This window comes from Neopsephotus bourkii, unplaced genomic scaffold (assembly GCF_033783945.1).
Source record: "Neopsephotus bourkii isolate Nb327-2 ecotype Australia unplaced genomic scaffold, CSIRO-AGI_Nbou_v1 NB_481, whole genome shotgun sequence".
Taxonomy (NCBI): domain Eukaryota; kingdom Metazoa; phylum Chordata; class Aves; order Psittaciformes; family Psittacidae; genus Neopsephotus; species Neopsephotus bourkii.
The window spans coordinates 160,689-182,352 of record NW_026900982.1 but is presented as its reverse complement, the minus strand read 5'-3'; the positions used below and the strand labels follow the sequence as shown (position 1 = coordinate 182,352).

Genomic DNA, 21,664 nt, shown 5'->3' with positions numbered 1-21,664 from the left:
TCATTAGAGAGTAAAAATAATGTACTCTGACACAACAAAAATACATCTGATTCCTCACTGCTTTCTTGTGCCAAAACAGGACAACCCTGTGCCCAGTGGGACCTCCATATGCCGAGTGCTCACTCTGCCACACACCAGGAAGAACAGAGTTCAAAGATGATAGCCAAAGGAGATCTGCACATACCCCATTTGCCACTGATACTGTAAGATAAACAGCATTTCATGGGAGCAGATACTGAAAAAATGGGAGAGTTGCCTTAGGCCTTGGAATATGCAAAAAATCCCCCTTTCATGTTGTCAATTAAATATGGGCTAGCCTGTAACTTTGAGGAAGGTCTTGCTGCAAAGTAAAAATAGGTAACATCCCATCCCACCTCATCTCATCCCAGCTGCATCCCCCTCAAGTCCCTCGGCCCTGGATGAGTGGTAGGAGGAGGTGTCAATCACCATCTGGTGCAGACATCAGAATCCAGCAGAGTAGTTTCCAGAGCTAAATGTCAAAGCCTCGATGGAAACCCATGGGGGTTTCTTGGGCCACTTCTCCCAGCACTGACACTTAGCACTTCTGGACATCCCCAAATGTCTTCCGCAGAGGAAAGCTTGCTGCTACTCAGCCACAGTAACTGATTAAAAGTCCATTTAATAAGGGAAGGTCAACCATTCACACACAAAAAAAAAGCAGACAAAAAGCATTTGCTAATGGAAACAGCCATAGATCCCTCGGTGGAAACAAAGTTGGTTTCAAATGACTATGGCAGGTTCCCTCTCCTGGCATAAACCAAACTTTTCAAGGCATTATTCCATACTCCAAGAGATAACAATTCTTCCCAGGAGGTTCAGCAGCACCTTGGAAATAGAAATATTAAGCAGAACTGCACTCATCTTCTGTGCCAAATGTTCCCCCTCAGCAGGTAGGAAAAGATGCAGAGCATTCAGTGAAGCTCCTCCACTAAACACCAAAAATCCCCTGGCATTCCCCTGACTCTGGGAAACATCCCACATCACATTTAAAGCAACCAAAAAGGCTCAGCATTGCAGGTACACAGGCCATACACCTGAGGTTGTGGGGAGAAAAATCACCTGTGCTAGGAAAGAGCAGTAAGAGGATTTCAGGAGATAGGAGTACGGTGGGTAAGAGATTTATGGTTTGTTCACAGTATCACAGTATGTTAGAGATTGGAAGGGACCTCAAAAGATCATCTAGTCCAATCCCCCTGCCGGAGCAGGAACACCTAGATAAAGTTACACAGGAACGTGTCCAGGCGGGTTTTGAATGTCTCCAGAGAAGGAGACTCCACAACCCCCCTGGGCAGCCTGTTCCAGTGTTCTGTCATCCTCACTGAGAAGAAGTTTCTTCTCAGGTTTAAGTGGAACCTCTTGTGTTCCAGTTTGTACCCATTGCCCCTTGCCCTATCATTGTTTGCCACTGAGAAGAGCCTGGCTCCATCCTCGTGACACTCCCCCTTTATATATTTATATACACTAATAAGGTCACCCCTCAATCTCCTCTTCTCCAAACTATAGAGACCCAGTTCAGGTTTTATCATTTTCATAAAGTGAGCTTGGTTTCTTTCTCAACTGAATTCACATTAAATACATACACTCTGCCAGTCCTAAAATCATGGTTGATGAGGGGCTGTGTCCAAGGATCTTGCATTTAGCCTGAATTCTGCATCTGCGTGGCTGTGCCTGGCAGTAGAGACCTGGGAAAAATCCACCCGCAGAGTGGGGCTTGCTGCAGATCCAGAGCAAAGCAACACAAAACCCAGCACATTTCAAACTAACCGATTTTGAAGCCTGGATTTGGAAGGCTCGGAAAGCAGCTGGCTCTCCTGGGAGGCTGCTCCAGGTCTGCTGCCCTGGCTAGATCCTGCAGGTCAGGGGTTTTAATGACAGGCAATCAGCCGACAAGGACAAAGTACTTTCGTTTCAAGGGCTCACCCTGCTGCTCCACAGAGCATAACTGTCTTCAGCAGGTATCATGGAGCAATGCTTAAATGAAGAAAACCAGCAAAGTCATTTCTAACCATTTAAATTCACATCCTCATCTCCCTGGCTGTAGCTCCAAAAGCAAGTTCACTGCCACATTTTGCATCTTCATAGGCTTAGTGACCATGTTGAAGTATTTTAGGAGTGTTGAACTTCACAGCACACCTATCCAGTAGGTGTTACTTTCAGAAAGAGTACCGAAAAAGAATTTCATAAAGAGATTAGCTTGCCAACAGCTGCCAAGAAACACAGGGAAGAACCTGAATGTACTTTCCTAATCAACAACCTGCGTTTTAGAAGCAGAACATAGTGTTCAGGTTAATGGCAGATAACTCAGCAATCCTCAACCCATGTATTTCCTTCTCCAACAGTAAATGAAAACAAAGCAAATAAGAAATTACTGCAGTCTGGTGGGGTTTTTTTTGGTGTAAGGGGCTTCATTCCTTCTCCAGAAATTCCCAGAGCAAAGAAGACAACTCCTCCTTCCCAAGCTGTTCAATAGAGAAATCTCAAACTCTAGAGTGCTGATGACACCTCTGGGAGGGATGCATCTTCCTAACAACCCAACCTTTGCAGATTCCAGAAGGGAACTGGAAGATAAATCCTTCTCCTAAAAAATATGGAGGTTGCTTTGCCCATGCTGGGGCTACAAGGAGGACTCTGCTTCCCAGAACATGGAATAGGTGCTAAAACACAACCTCAAAGAGCACATCTCAAAGTAAGTTAATGGGGCTGTTTTAAAGTGCTCTGCAGACTGAAAGATGACCAGGATAGAGTGAAACTCCACACAAGCCATCTTCTGGCTCATGCCCGTTCACCACAAAACAAGTGGACAACTTAAAATTAGGATGGAAAGACCTAAAAGGGGATATGATAAACGAAATAAAGTTGGTCATGATGGGAAGCAGCCTCCCTCACATACAAACACATTGGCCTGGAAGTAGTAATCCCATACTCCTATTCAAATAAATCTCTGCTATTCTGATAGAACATAGCCTTTCAGAGCAAAAAAACACAGTGAGACAATTTAGGCTCCTTGCCCAACATCAAGTATTGTCAGGGGTAAAGCAAATTTCTGACCCAACATTACGACAATCTAATCTCTAGATAACATCTGACTCCCCATGTGATTGCACAGAGCAATATCCTGCTTTTAAATGCCAGTCTGCTAGGAACAAGAATTGTCAACATACTCTCAAGCATCATATAAATGCTCAAAGAATGAAAATGAATCACAGCAGGAAGGAAAAAACTTATCACTTTAATGTAGTATTAATTACAGTTTCTTATGACCAAGAAGCAGAACTGCTCTTGTTTTACAGGAATGTCACAGAAGCTCTATCACATATTGCCCTGAGGAGGAACAGGTTGGGCTTACATGCCCAACTGAGTAATTTCCAAGTACCACCTGCATCTCCTGAGCCTAAGACACAAAGATGCTCAGCTTCCCAATCTCCAAAGGGCTGCGCAAGAAACTATTAATACACTCTGCCTTCAGAAAGAAACTCAAAATGTTCTTATTTAGTCACCATTATGAGAAGCCAAGACTCCAGCCAAAAATCTACCCTTACAGTAATAGAATCACGGAATGGTTTGGGTTGGAAGGGACCTTAAAGTTCATCCAGTTTCAATCCCCTGCCATGGGCAGGGACACCTTCCACTAGACCAGGTTGCTCCAAGCTCCATCCAACTTAGCCTTGAACACTGCCAGGGATGGGGCAGCCACAGCTTCTCTGGGCAACCTGGGCCGGGGCCTCACCATCCTCACAGGGAAGAACTTCTGCCTAAGAGCTCATCCCAGTCTCCCCTCTGTCAGGTTAAAGCCATTCCCCCTTGTCCTGTCCCTACAGGCCCTTGTCAAAAGCCCCTCTCCAGATTTCTTGTTGGCCCCTTTAGGCACTGGAAGCTGCTCTAAGGTCTCCTCGGAGCCTTCTCTTCTCCAGGCTGAACAAGCCCAGCTCTCTCAGCTTGTCTACATAGCAGAGGTGCCCAAGGCCTCTGATCACATTTGCAGCCTTAAAACATGTCCCCTACCACCAAAAGCAGAGAAGTCCTTACCACTATTTGCAACATGCTTTGGAGCTCCATGGTGAAGAGCAAGCTTAAGACACTAATATCTTGGGTTATTAATCCATTGTTGATATTAAGACCTGCCACTATTGATACTGTTTTACCACTCTACACAGAAATGCGCGTAAGCAGAGCAAATATTACATCAGCAAACACAGCACATGCAAAGATAGGCTCCTCCTCTCCCAGCTTCTCCAGCGGTGTCATTCCAGCAGCACTGGCTGGGGGTTACTCGGGGTAAACGCCCGGTGCCCTAGCCAAGATTTACTTCAGTTTCGTGCAGTGCAAATTGCCAAGCGGATGAGACAGGTGATCCCAAAGATGGAAACCAACAGCCTCACATGAATTTTCCAACCCTAACTATTCTATGATTCTATGAATCCTTAATAAAGACACTTCCTCAGGTACACGCTTTGTAAAAACTAAACAACAGCAGCACCAAAAAAAAGGAGAGACTGCTCAATGTAACAACTGCTTTTGTTTTCAAGCTATTCAAGTTACTGAACTTTCAAGCATAGCTACAGGAAGTGTGTTTTCTAAGGTTGCCAGCATGGAGCACTGCTGGTACCCAGCAGGATGCTCTGATAGTCCAGGCTACCTGGGCTAACATTGTCATTTACTTCACATGGAAGTGCTGCATCCGAGCTGTGCTTACGGTACAGTAGATCAGCATAGAAGGGACACTGGCCTTTTGAAATATAATTAAAACCCTGGATTTAATGTTGTTTCAGACCCTGCTTCATGAACGGGTTTTCCAAATATTATTCTATTCACGCAAATATAGAAACGTCTCACGTTTTCTTGACTGTTTATCCCCTTCTTGATTCATCCAGTGCACCGCATTTCCATCTGGACAGATTCACCAAGCAATGCATTTCAGGTACATAAGGATTTTACAGGTCTATTGGATTTCGTTCCTTTTCCTTAGAGACCTGCCCCTAGAGTCAGCTCCAAACCCAGACCCAAAACCATGTATACTTCTAAACACCACTTTCTGGTTTTGAAGGAAAAGCTTATACCATTTTGCACCTGCTCCCTAGGGAGAGAAAGTACCCAGCAAATGTGCTCGGGCAGCCTTTTAGCAATACATTTATCTAATACACAATTTCTCCTTTTCTTTTTTTGCTTTACTGCAGCAAGACTGATCTGCTGCTTCGTTATATAATTTCTACTTACATTCTCCTTTAGGGTTTCTCCTTGAAGCAGTCTGCAGAGAGCTCAGGAGCTCTGCAACAAAGGCAGAGCTGCCTTAAGAAGCTTGTAAAAGTTCAGGAGGACCCGCTGGGAAATATTCCCCAAAACCATATTGATTTGCAGAGAAAAATGAGCTAGAGCTTTGTTTCATACCGCCTTTCCTTCGCATCACCTCCAAGCTGTATGGAAACACCACAAGCCATTTTGTTTCACGTGCATGTGAATGACTGATGTGATGAAATTGCCGCAGGCTGAAGTGCAGAGAGCCCCCTCGCTAAGTTAAAGCTAAAGCTAGAGCTAAGCTTAAATAAAGCTAAATCAACATTGTTTTGCACCTGCTTTGCCCAGTGCCAGGCAGCAGGACCAGAGCCGCATCCTCTGCAAGCACAAGTGTTGCAGGCAGAGATGCAAGCTGCCTCCCTAGCTGCTCATCCTTAGGTTTGCAAAAAAATCCCAAAAAACATTAATAAAAACTAGCAGAATAAGGGTTAAGGCATTAAAAAATATGCTTGGGAAAGAAAAATAAATAGAAAGATTTGTAATTAAGCCCAAAGAAATGGGATGGGGCAGCATCACAAACCATACCATATTTCAAGGAACTGCTGGAAAATTATGCATCCCCTGCCCTAAATACAGTGTATGCCTTAAAAAAAAAAATCATCAGACTGGTGATCAGATATATTTAAATGGGGAAAAACAGTAAGCTCACAGCATGGAAAGGGGTGTAAACATGCCTCAATCAAGTTAAAATGAATGTCTGTTGTAAACAGTAGGAGCACAAGTGCACATAGACAAATGCATGGAGGAAAGGGGGAAACCAGGAGGGGATCAGGGCAGTCCAGCTCCCTCATGGAGGGAATGTGAGGCCAAACTAATTAAAATGCACAGCCCTTGGAGAGTTTCAGGAGGAAAGCACTGAAGAAATAAGTCCCAACCGATGCTATTAAATCACAGATATTAATAGTGGAAGAGAACCACAAGTATCTGGTCTGTTAAAATGGAGGGCAAGAGATGCTCAAGCCATTTCATGAAGCATTGTGGAGAAGCAACCACACTAAAATCCTTTATAGATGATACTCAACACTCTTTAAGGTTGTTTCTACAATAAGCAAGTGCCTGAGAAAATACAGCAAAATGGCTGGGCTGCTCCATATAATGTGTTTGAAAAATAGCAACATCCTTTGAAAGATCAAACTGAGGTGACAAAAGGCTACGAGCCATAAGTAACCCAGTGTCACTTCTGTTGAATTCTCCCCCAAAATTTGTCACTGCAAAAATGCTCTAGAGAAACAACTTCTTGCTTTGGCCACTGGATCAGGAATGAATTCAACAGTTCCCAAAAGTACAAGAAAACACAAGCAGAAGACTCAGTCTTTTAAAGAAAACATCATCTGGGAAATAAAGGAGGGTGTGGGGAACCTACCTGCCTATAAATCCCTGGAATTTGGTATAAGATCAAGTATCTAGCAGCACAAATTGTTAGAACTGAAGGCCAGTTTACGTAACAAGACTTGTGCACATAACAAACACATCCTCTGTGCAACTGTAAATTCGGCGTTGCAAAAACATTTCTGCAGCAATGTGCTGAAGCTGCCAGCAATGTTTTGTTGGAAAAGGGAAGATGAAACCCAGTGTAAGAGCAACTGAAAAAAAAAGTAACTGGCATTTATTAAACCATTAAGAAAGAGGGAAAAATTTGCCAGTTCACAATGATCTGTGAATGTGCATGGGGCTAAGTTTCAGGACCGCAAAACAGATGTGTGTGCAATTCCTGCAGCTGCACAAACAATACAGGCAAAGAAGACAGCTCCAGCACTTCAGCGTGAAGTTCAGAGTGGTGCAAGGATACAGCTTATTTTATACCCATGCCATCACACTGTGATATAAGTAACAGCTTGATTTTCCCCTCCCTAATTAAAGCCTGTGAAAATAAAGCAATGAAAAGCCTCAGCTGCTGTACGGCTACAGCAGTGCTGGGAAAGCTGAGGCTGGGGATGCTGCTTTTAGGAGATGGCAACTATGTGACACTTGGGTAATCACAGATGAATCACAGTAATTGTATTAATATCAAAAATGCTTGACCTTGAGGGCTTTTAAGAAAAGAGGCTATTCCTCTCCTAGAGCTACAGGATGGTGTTGAAGATGCCAGAGCAGAACATAATAGCTGCCTCAGCAAAGGGCAATGCCAGCCTGGGCAGTCAACATGGAAGGTGACAGCCATCCTCTGATGGAGAGTGTGGTAATATGGGCACACAAAAAAGATCTCTTATGGGCTTCTGGTGTGTTTTATGAAGTCATATACCTCTTACAAACAGAAGGAGGGAACTATTTTTGAGAAATGCTGCACCACCAAGACCAAATATCATGGAGTGAACTGATAATTTAATTGACAAGTCTCATCCACATTATGCTTGTGTCAACGCAATCAGTCTTTCCCTTCCCTAAATCACTATTAGAAATAATAAAGAATGAGGTTGTTATTAACACTTTTAATTTTTATTCTTCTCTTTAAAACCACAGCTTTCAAATGAGAACACGTCAGGGGTGGACACCTCCCCACAACGGAAAGTTCACTGCAACCACCTGCAACGCTCACGAGGAAGACAAATGGCTCTCACCAGGTCTCCTGTCAAGGAAGATGCCGTTCTTACACAGTGAGCAGACATTTAGTTAGCTGTCATGAAATATTTATTAGTCTGCTGATGAGTTAATTAAAAATTTTAATAAGATTTCAGTACTTACTGGAATTATTTACTCCATGTACAGTCATGGTGTTGACAATAGACGGGTAAGTGGTATATGAGTGATTTTATTTTTTTTAATGACTTACCCACTTGTCTGCAAATGCTCTAATCATTGCTAACAGCTGTAAAATTTATCTGTCCTTCATATTTAACATGTAAAAGAGTTGCTAGATTGCTTCTACCCTGTCATTCACCCATTATTACTCCATCAGTTCCAAAGACCACTGCAGCATCCCAAGCCCAGACACACTGTACAGTAAATGACTAATGAAATACTTCACTATCAACACTCACATTAATAACAGCAGGGTGGAAAAGGTCTTCAGGTTAACTGCAGACCCTCGCAGGAAACAACAAGCAAACAACATCTAATTGTAATGAAGTATTTTCATCTGCTGGAGAAATGAGGATGAGATAGAATTACCATTGTGTTATGCAGCAATGCCATTCTTCAAGGGATATTCATAAATAATACACTTACACAAAGTGGAAAAGCTTCCTCCCATTTTTACCTCAGTCAGGAGACTGCTGTGCAGCTGCGTTTTCCCTCTAAAGATAGATGGAGTCCAGAGAAATATAGAGCAAAGGGAGCTCATTTGTGACATTATACTATTATATTTAAGGAAAAACCACTGCAGCTGTATCTGTATATCATCACTGTGACATGTGCTTGGGTCTCTAATTACTTACTTTCATGAATTAAAGACACAGGAGAGAAGGATTAAAGACGAGACTGCAGAATGTGAGGAGACAACAAATATAAGAAATTTGGAGGAGTCTCCCATTCGAGCGAGCTGAGACTCCGCAACACTCGGCAGCTTCGCTTCCCCTTCTGCTGCAGGGATCAAAGCAGGGAGAAATATTAATGCTCTGAAGTTATAAAGACGCATGAAAACCCTAATGAGCATTTTACACTTCAGATGTGTGTGCAGAGCTTCACTCAGTGCCATGCAAGGCACAAGCTGCAACACAACCAACTTTAAATGGCCTCCAATTTCTAAATAGCTTAAAAGTGGATGCCAAATGAAAAACGCACAGTAAAGCCACACGCTCCCATGTGGTATGGTATAGACAAAGGGATTTCTACTAGAAATTAATGTCATTAAATTCAACTGCTGACCATGTACATGACCACTAGCGATACCTTTATTTGTTTCCGAAGTGCACCCTAAGGAATTTCTCCCTGCCTTAGGTAAGGGCAAATCATGCCTGACAGATTCAGTGGCCTTCTACGGCAGAGTGACAGTGTTAGTGGATAAGGCAAGAGCAACTGACATAATCTACCTGGACTTGTGCAAGGCATTTGACACCATACTGCACAATATCCTTGTCTCTAAACTGGAAAGGCACAGATTTGACAGATGGACCACTCAATTAAAGGAACTGGCTGGATGGCTGCACTCAGAGAGTTGTGGTAAATGGCTCAATGTCCAAGTGGAGATCAGTGAGGAGTGGCATTCCTCAGGGGAGCTGGCACTAGATACCTTTAAGGTCTCTTCCAAACTGTGATTCTGTGACAACAGTCATTCATGGACCTGGACTGGACTTCTTACAAATTTTAGTAAACTTCCATTTCTGTTGTCCACTAACTGCCAAGAGCAGGAAAATTGAAATTGAGCCTTGGGACATCTCTGGTCCAACCTTCTCTGGGTTAGCTCTGGGCATCTCCTCATGGTTAAGAAGTTTTTCCTTGGATCCACCTGAATCGCCCTTGTTCCACCTCCACTGAGCAGAATTCCCATAGTTTACAACTCTTGTATATGAAGCTGTCAGTAACACCACTGGATTCTGTTTTCATGTTTGTCAAGATCTGGGATGACCTTCCCTTGTACAAGAACGACCATTTCCTTTGCTGTTCTTTCATTTGTGCAATTATGGGGTTTGAATTGCCCATTCAGATTTTTACTGCCTTTATTCAGGAATGTTTGTTGAGTATTTTTCATTAGACTTTCCACTTCAAGTATGCAGTTTCACTTACTGTCAACTCTCTGGACTATTTACTATTCGGGTTGCCATAAATTTAAGGCTGCTTACATCAGAATTTTATTCCAATATCTTAATAAAAGACTTTCCCTTCATTTGCTACACATTCAGAGATATGCAGAAACCACTCAGCTGTATAAATCCAGTGCTAAAAGACATACCATCCATCTGATATGCCGTTACTTTGTTATTAAAATTGGCTAATTAGTTTGCCTTTCCCTCTTCATACTTGGGCTTAAGACAGTAGAGAATTTCCCTACAGATAAAATTGGTCCCTTCTTAACAACCCATTCACGCTTCTAAAAGGAATATGCTTTCTCCCAGGTGACATTTTGATACGAACTGTAACAAGCAACGGGGCAATTTTTCCTTTGATTTTGAATTTCATTTTAACTTCACCAAATATATTTTAATATACATTCTGCAGTTCATCTGTAGCTGGGATTGGTGACAGCTCCATTAAACAAATGTATGCCTTTCATTGTATAAAGAAACTCTGGGATAACAAGGTGGAGGAAGCAGGGGTGGAGAGGGAAAGAACATTAAAGCTGAGGCTTTATTAACCTCATGAGGCTTCTTTGAAATCTGCAAGGGGAGTCTAAGGTCTTTATGAAAATAAAAGAAAAAAAGCATCTATGAGGAGTTTGCTATATACTCCTGCATATTTAGGCCTATATATTCCTACTGCCTCATCCTCTTTGCAGCAGCTACCTCTTTCCTAACTTGCAACTCCAGGAGGTAAGTAAATTCAAGGAGGAAAGGAAATGTTATAAATATATGGCAGAAAAATCTCATTTTATGGGAAAACATCATTTACCTTTTCACCCAGAGAGACACTTTTGTTCACATGTATTAGCTACCTTGCTGCCACATACCTGGGCAGAGCCTCTCTGCACCCTCTCCTTACTCCAGTGGGACACAGGGTGACACAGACAATTTCTCTGCAGATGCTGAATTTCACCTGGAGCTGATAATTCTTACCAGCAACGTACCCTGAAGTTCTAAGCATCATTTGAGGTGTCTTGAGATGCTGGCATGTCAGGGAAGATGAGGACAGAATGCCACAGCAGAATGCTGATCAAGGATGAGCAAAATTAAGATTTGCATTCCAAACCACGAGGATTTCATGGCTGTTGTGCTTCTAAAACTTTCTTGTAATGGAAATTATTTGCCAATATTTCTACTATTGCAAATGACGCTGCTGTCCCTAGCTCACAACACTGACTTAATAGGAAATAATTTAAACCAGTATTTGGGCAGAACTGCCAGGCAATACTTTAAATTTTGTCCTTTCCTGATGGCAGCAGTCATGTGTGCATGTATTTTAACACATATACCTTAACTTTCAAACCACAGGAACCGGGTAGCGATAGTTTTCTTTGTGAGAAGCAGAGCCATGTACTTAGCAAAACCTCCCTGGCACCATTGAAAGGTATTCACAACAACTTAGCACAGGAGTAGAAAATCACCAGAAAAATTCTTCTCCTTTCTTGTCAGTCAAGTGCTAGCTTTGGGGTTTCGCGTTTATCTCTTGCAAGTTTAACAGAAACAGATCTTACCACTCTCCTGAGTTATCGACAAGTGGTCACACAACTCCCACCAGCTCTAAAAAATGGTTTTAGTGATAACTGGAAGATAAAAAAGCCTTCCCTATCTAAAAACGCAAACGATTCTTACTAAGGGTTTGAGCCATTTAAATTCTTCCTCTTTCAAAGACAAGATTAAAGGTAGGGAAACAAACAAAAAGGCACTTCTGAGCAGGTTTATTTGTTGTTTTTAGAAAATCAAAGGACCTCCTTTTCAGATATCACGCTGTGCTACGGTTTTCCCAGAAGCTGCTGTGAAGAGCAGGTCTGCCCAAGGCTTTAAATTGAAGGAGGGGAGGTTTAGACTGGAAATAAAAAAAGATACTTTTTACGATGAGAGTGGAGAGACACTGGAACAGGTCACCCAGCAAAGCTGTGAATGCTCCACACATTCCTGGAAGTGACCAAGTTCAAGTTGGACAGGGCTCTGAGCAAGCTGGTCTAGTGGAAGGTGTCCCTGCTCATGGCAGTGGGGTTGGAAATGGATGAGCTTTAAAGGTTCCTCCTGACCTAAAGTATTCTGTGATTCTCTGACTCCAATCCTGGTAACCTCTAGATCATCTTCTATGAACAACAACAACAAAAAAAGGCAGAATTTCTCATACTTCTCTGGCTTACAGAGGCAGCGACCACAGCCATGGCTTGCAGGGAGAATCAGCAATTGCCAGTGTTTCACCTCCAGAGAGCTGACAGCCAATGGCAAGCCTGACACCGAAGAGGTGCCCTTGAGAAGGTCAGAGCAGTAGCTAATACAAACTGACAAAGAGGCACCAAAATAGCTAAAACAATAGAAGAAAGTAAATAGGCACCGGTTTACACACTTACATCCACAGGAAGGGCTTCTACAGCAAATATTACATTAGGTAAAGAACACCAAATCATTAAGTCCCAAAAACCGACAGACTCACTTAAGTGTGGTTTTCAATTAAACAATACACCATCTTTGTGACCCAGGAAGCAGAAATTCCTCGAGGGCAGCAAAGAACCCAGCAGACTAAAAAGCCATGAACACATCAGGGATCTTTTATTGTCCCATTGGATGCTGATTACAATCCTGCTCAGACAAGATACAAACACATTTCTACCACATCTCCTCAGCAGAGCAAAAACTACCTACATGGTGGGGCTGGAGTAAACAATGAATTAAACTTCCACTGTTCAATAAATGCCAAAGATGTGAGTTAATGGGTATAACCTGCATTAATGTTGTAAACTAAAGGCGATGTTAAAATGATCGCTGCAAAAGTGGCTGTGGCAGATTAAGATGTCCCCATTCCCAGGTTGTCTGTGGAGAATCCCACACTTGCAGCCACATTTTCACATGAGCATTTCTCACTTGCTTCAGCATAAGAAGCTTGGGTTGAAGAGCTGCTGGAGAGGTCTCAGCCCAGCCTGAAGGACTTGACTGCACTGCTGGGTGACCCATGGAAGCCACTATCTTTGCCATGTAGGTTGTGACCAATGGTGGAGGGATGATTACATTGGGTTACATCAGCACAGGCATCACCAGAAGAAATAAAGATGTCATTATCCCACTGTACTCAGAGCTTGTCAGGCAACACCTGGAATACTGTTTACAGTCTCTGCTGTACAAAAGAGATATGGAGAGGGTTCAGAGAAGGACCACAAAGATGATCCAAGCACTGGGCTGGCTGAGAGCTGGGCTTGTTCAGCCCGGAGAAGAGAAGGCTCAGTGGAGACAACCCCATGTTCCAGTATTTAAAGGGTGGATAGAAAGAAAACAGAGATCCCCTTTTCACAAGGAGTCACATGGAAAAGACGAGGGGTGATGGGCACAAGTTGCTCCAGGAGAGACTCTGGTTGGATGCAAGAGGAAAATTTTTCACCATGAGAATAATCAGCCACTGGAATAATCTCCCCAGGGAAGTGGTGACTCCCCACTGTTGGACACTGTTAAGATTTGACTTGACAGGGTGCTCAACAATCTAGTCTAGGTCATGCTTTGTCTAGAAAGGCTGGACAAGATGATCCTTGAGGTTCCTTCGAACCTGGGATTCTAGGATTCTATGATCTCAGACCCTGTCAGCTTTCTGCAGCTGGTGTGTGATCACAGTCAAATAATTGGGCTGTATTTGCATAGAAATGTGAAAGCCTAAAGAAAAGGTGAATTCTGTTGAAATTTCTAGGAGGAGTGAGGCAAATGGATGGCTTGCTCCAAAAGATAAGCAAAACTGCAATCTGGGTATTAAACCAAAGTAGCCAAAATAGATCAAATCAAAGCAACGTTTAATGGAAGATGAGCAAATCTTTACTTAGACACTTCAATTTTTTGAAGGAGATAAGCACCAGAAGTTCTATGCAATGGAAGAGGCACGTGTCTCAGATACTTCCTGTATAAACAAGCCTCACAATCTAAGTGTCCAACTATAGGACTTACATATGGAAACGAGCATTTAATGGTATTTTTGGAAAAAAGGAACAGAAAGAGTTCTCAGATGTGAAACTACAACCAGCTCCCGTATCACAACAGTTCTGCCTTAATTTTACACAGAAAAAACAGAGTCACCAGCAGACATTTGAAATCCCATCGACTGTTTTCTTCTCAAAATATGCTTGAAACCTTGTTTTTAGCACTGTGCAGGTGCCACAACATATAAACATCTAACATAAATAGGCATTTCAACATCACACAAACAAGAACTGCAGCAGAATCAAACCACCAAATGAAAACAAAACAGGGTAGACTTGAACACCTTCAACAGGGTGAATGCTTGTAATAGAGACTTGTTTTGCTCCTGATGGCTGGCTCTAACATCTTCCTGATGAATATGGAAAGAAACACAGGCCTCCACATGCTCACTCTAAATTTTTGACTAAAAAAAACCACCCAACCAAAAACAAACCCCCAAAAGCCATAAAGACTCAATTCTTCAGCGTTTGTATTTGGCAACCTAAAAAGAGAAATACATCTCCTGCTCTTGTGGCTGCAGGCTGGCCAGCAGAATTACAAGATGCCTGACTTGAGGATGTGATAATGCTGGTGGGTGTCCTCTGCAAAGCAGCTGAAGCTTCAGAAATCTCCCTGCACGTGGTCCATGGCAGCTGTCCTGTCCACTCTCAACCATGCAACCTAGAGAGCCTTTTCCAGTGGGCATGGTGGGGGTTCCTGGTTTCTTTGTGCTCTTTGCTTTTTAAAAGCAAGGCTTCAGGAGTGCCCCAATGACTTTAATTCATACACGGCACAACAAGTCTAGGATTTCTTCTTCATAAGGCCCCAAAAGTGCTGTATGCATCTTTGTCTTGATCAGCAGGACTCCATTTCAAACACACGGCAGAAACAACATCCCTCTCTAAAACTAACAAAAGAGGTGGAATGATTTAGAAGTATGGTGACTGCCAAGCCCATCAACTGTGTCCTTCCTAAGCCGCCAGCAGCCCCCGGGAAAAGGGAACGGCAAGGCAGAGGTTACTACTTCAAGGAAACTCACCTATGGTAAATACATCTCACGAGATATCATTTATAAAGTGTTGCAACACTTGAAAACACTGTTAACAGCAGGAAATGTATTTAAAGTGGAAGGAATATGATCATTAAGGCATAAAGAGGGAGTTTCAGCTCAGCAAAGACCTAGGGCTAGGGTGGGGGAGGGAGCGTCTCAGCGGTTGCATTTACATTTTTTCATCTCAAAGCCCTATCACAGGATAAAGGGGATGGGAACTCAATCACAGCAACTGAACCACATGCCAAGCCAAAAAGTCCATTTGCTGGAGGAAAGAATGAAACTTGATAAGGCAGGTGGGGAAAAAAATAAGGAAATGCTGCTAGGTGCCAGGTGGGATGAAGGCAGGGCTCCCCCCAACTTCCCCTACACAACTTCAGGGGCTAACTCATCAGTCCCCTAAATTAGGGGAAATCCAGAGCAGCCAAGGAGGCACCTCACCCTTGAAATTAATCTAGAACTCACTCTTCCCCCTCGCAATGATATCCAATTTCATAGTTAAGAATTTAACCCTTTGCTTGCAAACGTCAAGCTGCCTGACATTAAGAGATGTCTCATGTAAAGCCTGGCCAGTGCAGGATTTGTACTGATTGTTTTGGAGAGGACACGGGGGAAGACCTAAATAAAGAAGAAATGCTGTGTATAGCCCAGCCTGCTGCATGCTCCAGCCCAAGACCCTGGCTTTGCAGACTCCAACCTGGGCAGGTATTCATCCCACCTGGAAAGCAGAAGGTCAGCAGCAGGGAGAAACCACCACCACCCTGCGAGGTCACCTCTTCAGAAGCTGAAGCTGGTCAGATACCAGAGAAAAAACTAAAGACATTTTAAGATTTGCAGGAGCTAAGATAATTTTGTTTGCATGTGATATGGCTTACCCGCTTCCAATCAAAGTGTAGCTGTTATATCCAGAGGGAAAGGTGATCTTTTTGCAGTGAAAAACCCTGAATCCCATTTATAAAGCAAAGCACAGTTTAATAATTAACTCTGAGCAGCACTCCCAGCACTGGACTGGGGCTCTCCTGGTTTCTTACTACTGACAGGCAGCCCCCCCCAGCTCCTCTCTGCCTGGACAACTCCAAGCTAACACTCAGGACAGCACACAGCAACACAGAAGTGGTATTATTTCCAGATTTTACAACCATGCCCCATTACTGCCATCATTTGTGCTAGAAATGAAAGATACCAAGGCAGAGAGCAAAGAGCCTTGCCCAAAAACACAGGGCAAACACTAGACAAACAGAGCAGGGCACGGGGGGGGGGGGGTTTGGTGGCAGGGGGTGGCTCTCTAGCTACCACCATCTTAGGTGCCTGATTATCTACCTTCTACCCACCAAACAGATGAGGAGAGGACATGTAGAACAGGGGCACCAACATCTCCAAGCCACCACAGCAATCTTCCCATCACAATTTAGGGAAGCAGTCAACTGAAGGACACAACCCAGTGGCCAAAGCAGCCTATGGAGGACATACAGCACCAGTATCTTAATGGGATCAGTATTTACACCAAACTGAAGAGCAGCATAGAAGGAAGTGACACTCAATCCTGAGGGAAATATCCTATTTTCCATTGCACTATAGCCAAAACCAGTTCCGACACACAAGTTTCTTGCAACACCAGCAATCTCACACAGGGAATTGTGATACAAGCCATATAAAATTTCATCAGACCAAATCAGCTGTACATGTAATTATGGCATGTCAGCTTCAAGTTGGTTTTCCAGTGGAATTAGCAGGGGTACATGTCCTCCCCTCTCCTGTGTCTTCAAGGTCCACATCAAGAAGTACTCCTGGTCCTGATGGGGAGAGGCTGCAAATCTCACAGCTGTGCAGTAGCTGCAGCAAACACATCACCCAGATGCTCCCTGTTTTACTATTTTATTCATTTCTAAATATATTCTACTGTCTTCCTGAGTTACCACTCCATTACAAGAATCTTCCTTTCAGAAGACTGGCTGTGGGCAAACCACAGAAGTGTTCAAGTTGTTACATGCATCAGCTAGTAAGAGCTACCAGGATGCTGAGTACACACTTCTTGCTCTGGAAATTGTAGTAGCCCTTACCATAAAATATTTTGATTTCCTGAGTTTGTGACTTTTAAAATTCTCTAGTTATGGACTCAATTCAGCTGATAACACCATGAGCCAGTTTACAGCATAACACTGACTTACCAAAACCACGTATTATTCTTTAACACAAATCCCTTGCATACCATTCTGCCACTGCAGCAATTAACTACTCAATTTTGCAAAACATATTGGGAAAGAGCAGTTGATTCAGGCAATAATTTCATCTTTATGAGCTTTTAAAACAACTCTTGTAGCTACATATGCAATGCAGACTGACTGCACATCTCAAACGAAAACAACCCAAAGAATGCCAAGGACAGAGAAAAACAGTGGCCTGTGCTTTCAGCAGTCTCAATAATTAATTCCGCATGAAGAGGTGCTCCAGTAAAAAACCACCTCCATGACAGGTTTAAACATTTTCTGCCAGAGGAAAGAAGAAAGAGAGACCTACAACCTTACCTCTGTCTTCCCGAGGTGAAAGATGGTTCATGGGAAAAACTGGACTCTTCAGTTAATTAAACAGCAAACCATCAGAATCCTAGAGCCTCAGCAAACACCAGCATCAACCTTCCATGGGCAGTCGTCACATGAACTCTTCTGATAGGGGACCAGCATCAATTACTGAGTCCTGCGGAGAAGAAGACAGTTTGCTTGCATAATCTTTCATTTCAGTTTCTGAATTCTCATTCACACGATGGAATTTTCAGTGGTTTAAGTAGAAAAACATCAAAATTGAGGTCAACTATTAATTCACAGCAGCAGCATTCATAGCTTGCTGCCCTTCTCAATACTATCAATTGCAAGGTATCTTTTTATTTCATTGGAAAAGAACTCATCAAGGTTCCTCAAGCTTTAAGCTACCTGGGGAAATAAAGTAAATGAAAGCTTAATACTGGTTTTTTAACAAATTCTTCCCTCCCCCTTTGCCAATGCCACTCCTAAGAAATAAAGATTACCCTCCAGAAAAACACAGCACAGATCGTGCAGCAAATCTGCCATAGCGAAACAGCATCTACGCAACACAGGAGATAAAAACTAGCACCAGAAAATTACAGTCAGTGTTTACAGCCAACAGGCTGCAGACCACCACTGAACTCATAAAACTCAAAGATAACGAGATCCTTCCCTGCCTCACAAAGGCATGGATAGTAAATTGCCGTTGTTACTAAGCATTAAGCTAGAACCTGATCAAGGGGATTTCTCCAGTTCCTCCTTTTCCACAGACTCTCTGTATTACCTTTGATAAACAGGTAAGCTCTGAACCTGAGATAAGCGTAACTATCTCTCTCCCAAAACACATATGCCATAAAAAGACACCAAGACTGCAGTATCATAGAATCATATAATGGTTTGTGTTGGAAAGGACCTTAAAGACAATGCAATTCCACAGTCCTGCCACGGGCAGGAACTCACCTTCCACTAGACCAGATTGCACTCCCCTCTCCCTCACAGGTTACTAGGATTATTGGGTTAAATTTATACTGCTAAATTCCAGCATCTGAAGTTAGATGAGAGGAGTAGCACCATGAATTCAAAACCTGCTTGTCCCTATTGCTGCTCATACTATTATAAAAGAAATTACTTACATGGATACGGTCATTAGTATACTGTCTTACTATTGTATCTGTCACTAGCTACACAAGACTCTTACAAATCAGTCTTTGCAATTTACTCATGAAAAAATCACACAGGCAAAAGGAAGGAAAGAAACAGAGACAGCAGCATTGTCTCCAAGGCACTGGCAAAGAACAACTGTGGAAGTTTATGGATCCACATCTGAACCAAAAGGTATGACTAGAGCACATCCCTACAGGAGACAGAATGCCTGCCTCATTAAGCATCCCTTTATTATACACACATGCACATAAATGAACACAAAAGATGCACAAACTTCTGTATTGCTCCAGCTTCCAGCCTGAAAGTTGCATTTTACCAGTAGCAGACAATCCTTTAATTTCTAAATAATATATACGTTATATATATGTAACATACATAAGTATATATATTCAATACATATAATCTCTATAAAAAAGCAGGACCAGCTGCTTTCATTACCCATACAGTAAATAGACCAAATAATGCTGAGGAGCATTAAAACCAAAACCACATAAATAATACTGGAAACTTTAAGAATATGTTTCCAGATTCCCAGGGCAAGGTGTGTCTGGGAGGGTTTAAGCTCCCAAAACTAAAAGGGAAAGATGCTCCTGCTTTAAAAAAATAAAATCTCTCTCCTCAACCTGGCTCTCACGAAAGCGAAAGCAACAATCAGAAGAAAATGTATATACAGCAAAGAGAAGACAAAGTAAACTGTTGGTATATTAAAATGCATTGGAAATCACGTGAAACAGCAAGAGAAGCAACATACAATGAGAAGAACCACAATACTCACAGGTTTGAGAGCATCAGGTTATAAAAATTACCTAGGAACAGCAAATTCCAGCAATGGCCGAGCTGTTACTGCACAGAAACAGAGCAACCACCAGCAGTATTATAGGAATGGCAGAAGAATGCAACAAATATTTCTGTTCATTAATTAAGAAAGAAACCAGATGGTGTAGTCGTGCCACAGGAAACATTTTCTATTCCAAACAGCAATGCAGGCAGATGTGAACTAACAGCTAACAGAGCTGGTCCTTTTTAAGTCCAGAGATCTACAACTGCATCCCAGGGGCTTTAAAAGAGCTGGACAGGAAAAACTCTGGATCATTTATCACAGCTTCCTGCAAGGGTTAACTTGGGAGGTTTGAGAGCATTGGAGGACACGCTGCTGTGTCAATATTTTAAATGCATGAGCAGGATGACCAAGCTAACAACAAGCTATCAGTCGAGCTCACAGCCCAGGAAGAAAAGGAAAATGCTGGTATAAAACCTAATTAGGAATTCTATGAAGTAAATAACTGATGACTATCGACATGTAGGTCTTAAATCAATTGTACGTGTTTTTTATTAATGCTACAAGATTGGCTGCAAACTGTAAGAGCCCTGATGCAACATACTCAGAACTCAGTAAATCATTTAACTTTGCAAAGTATGATTTCTCAAGTAACTGGAATTACATTACATAAGGTGGAATATATTAAACAGATTAATAATTGGCCAAGCAACAAGTCACAAAACACAACTAGACCATCATTAATCACGTGCTCTTACAGAAATCCCAGAAGGAACAGCTCTCGTGCCTACATTACTCATCCCCCTGCAACCCCTGAGCAAAAGCCACTGCAACTCAGAATCAGGCTGACTCCTAAAGCTGCAGTTAGTGAAGGACATGAGATACAGACCCCTTACCAACATGACTACAAGCAAAGACCTTGCATGTTTTTACCACCAAACGCAAACTTGAATTTGAGAAGAGGAACCCTCCCCAATCCAGATGAGATGTGACACACCAGCAGCCTGTGAAGCCAGCGGCAGCCTGCTCAGTGAAAGAACAAGGGGGCAAGAAATGAAAGTAGCAGGTGGTGAGTCCAAAACCAAACCAGAGACAGCAGTTTCTTCACATATGACTCCTTTAAGCGGTTTAGCCCTTGCTGCAGGATGTTGTGCACTCTAAACATCTGTGCGAGCTCAAGGGAAGACTTGCCATGTCACAGAGCAGATACCCACAATGGTTACTAATAAAATGCACATCATCTCTAGCTGGGAAAGTCCTGGAGATGTTGAAAGATCAGAGGGTGGAAAAGTTGGGAAGGTGTCTGCCCAGTTCTCACATCTTTCTGGAGGCTCCACAGGGCACAGATCCATCACCACTATGTTTATATTCTCAAAGTGAAGAGGATACTGTACTGTGGAAAAGACCTCAGTGGTGATGGACCACCAACTACACATGGCTTCCCCATGCAGCTTCCTTTGGCATCAGCACTACAGGGTCCACGTGCATGAAAAAAAATTCCTGAGTGTTGGAAGCTCAACACTATTTCAAATACAACTCAAGGAGGTCCTAGAGCAGTGCAAGTGACCATATCAGGTACTAATAACAACCTCTCCTCTTCCACAGACGATGAAGCTGTGGCTTCTGAACCACAGGCAGCCCCAGAGTCAACCTGGACTGCAGCGCCGTCACACGAGAAGTAGTGTGGTGATGCCATCCAAGGGTCATCGGATGATCTGAGCACAGATCATCCCAAACATTGACACACAGGTCGATGACCTACGATCATCAGAGATCATCAGAAGAAAGCAAGTTTGAAAGGCAGAGAGAAACGTACCTCATTTAGACAGCACCAAAGATCTTAATCATCATCATCACCATCATCATCATCATCTCAAGCACAAACACAGGCTGGGTAGAGACTGGATTGAGAGTAGCCCTGAGGAGAAGGACTTGGGAGTGTTGGTTGACAAGAAGCTCACTATGACCCAGCAGTGTGTGATTGAGCCCAGAAACCAACCATGTCCTGGGCTGCATCACCAGCAGCGTGACCAGCAGGCTGAGGGAGGGGATTCTCCCCCCTCTACCCCCGTCTTGTGAGAACCCCCACTGCAGTCCCACGTCCATCTCTGAGGCCCCAACATGAAAAGGGTGTGGAGGTGTTGGAGTGAACCCAGAGTAGGCCACTAAGGTGCTT

The 21,664-nt window shown here is 43.0% G+C and overlaps 1 protein-coding gene across 9 annotated transcripts in view; it reads right to left on the bottom strand.

The window, feature by feature from the left end:
* The window catches only part of NCOA1 (nuclear receptor coactivator 1), a 185,926-nt gene that overhangs the window by 110,238 nt on the left and 54,024 nt on the right, over positions 1 to 21,664 (bottom strand). For 8 of the 9 annotated variants that reach the window (XM_061350141.1, XM_061350146.1, XM_061350149.1 and 5 more), the window contains exon 2: positions 17,553 to 17,721. The gene's annotated coding sequence lies outside the window, so the exon portion shown is untranslated. Of the gene's footprint in view, positions 1 to 16,926; positions 16,934 to 17,552; positions 17,722 to 21,664 lie in introns of those variants that run through there. The other variant, XM_061350145.1, reaches the window with a different exon arrangement.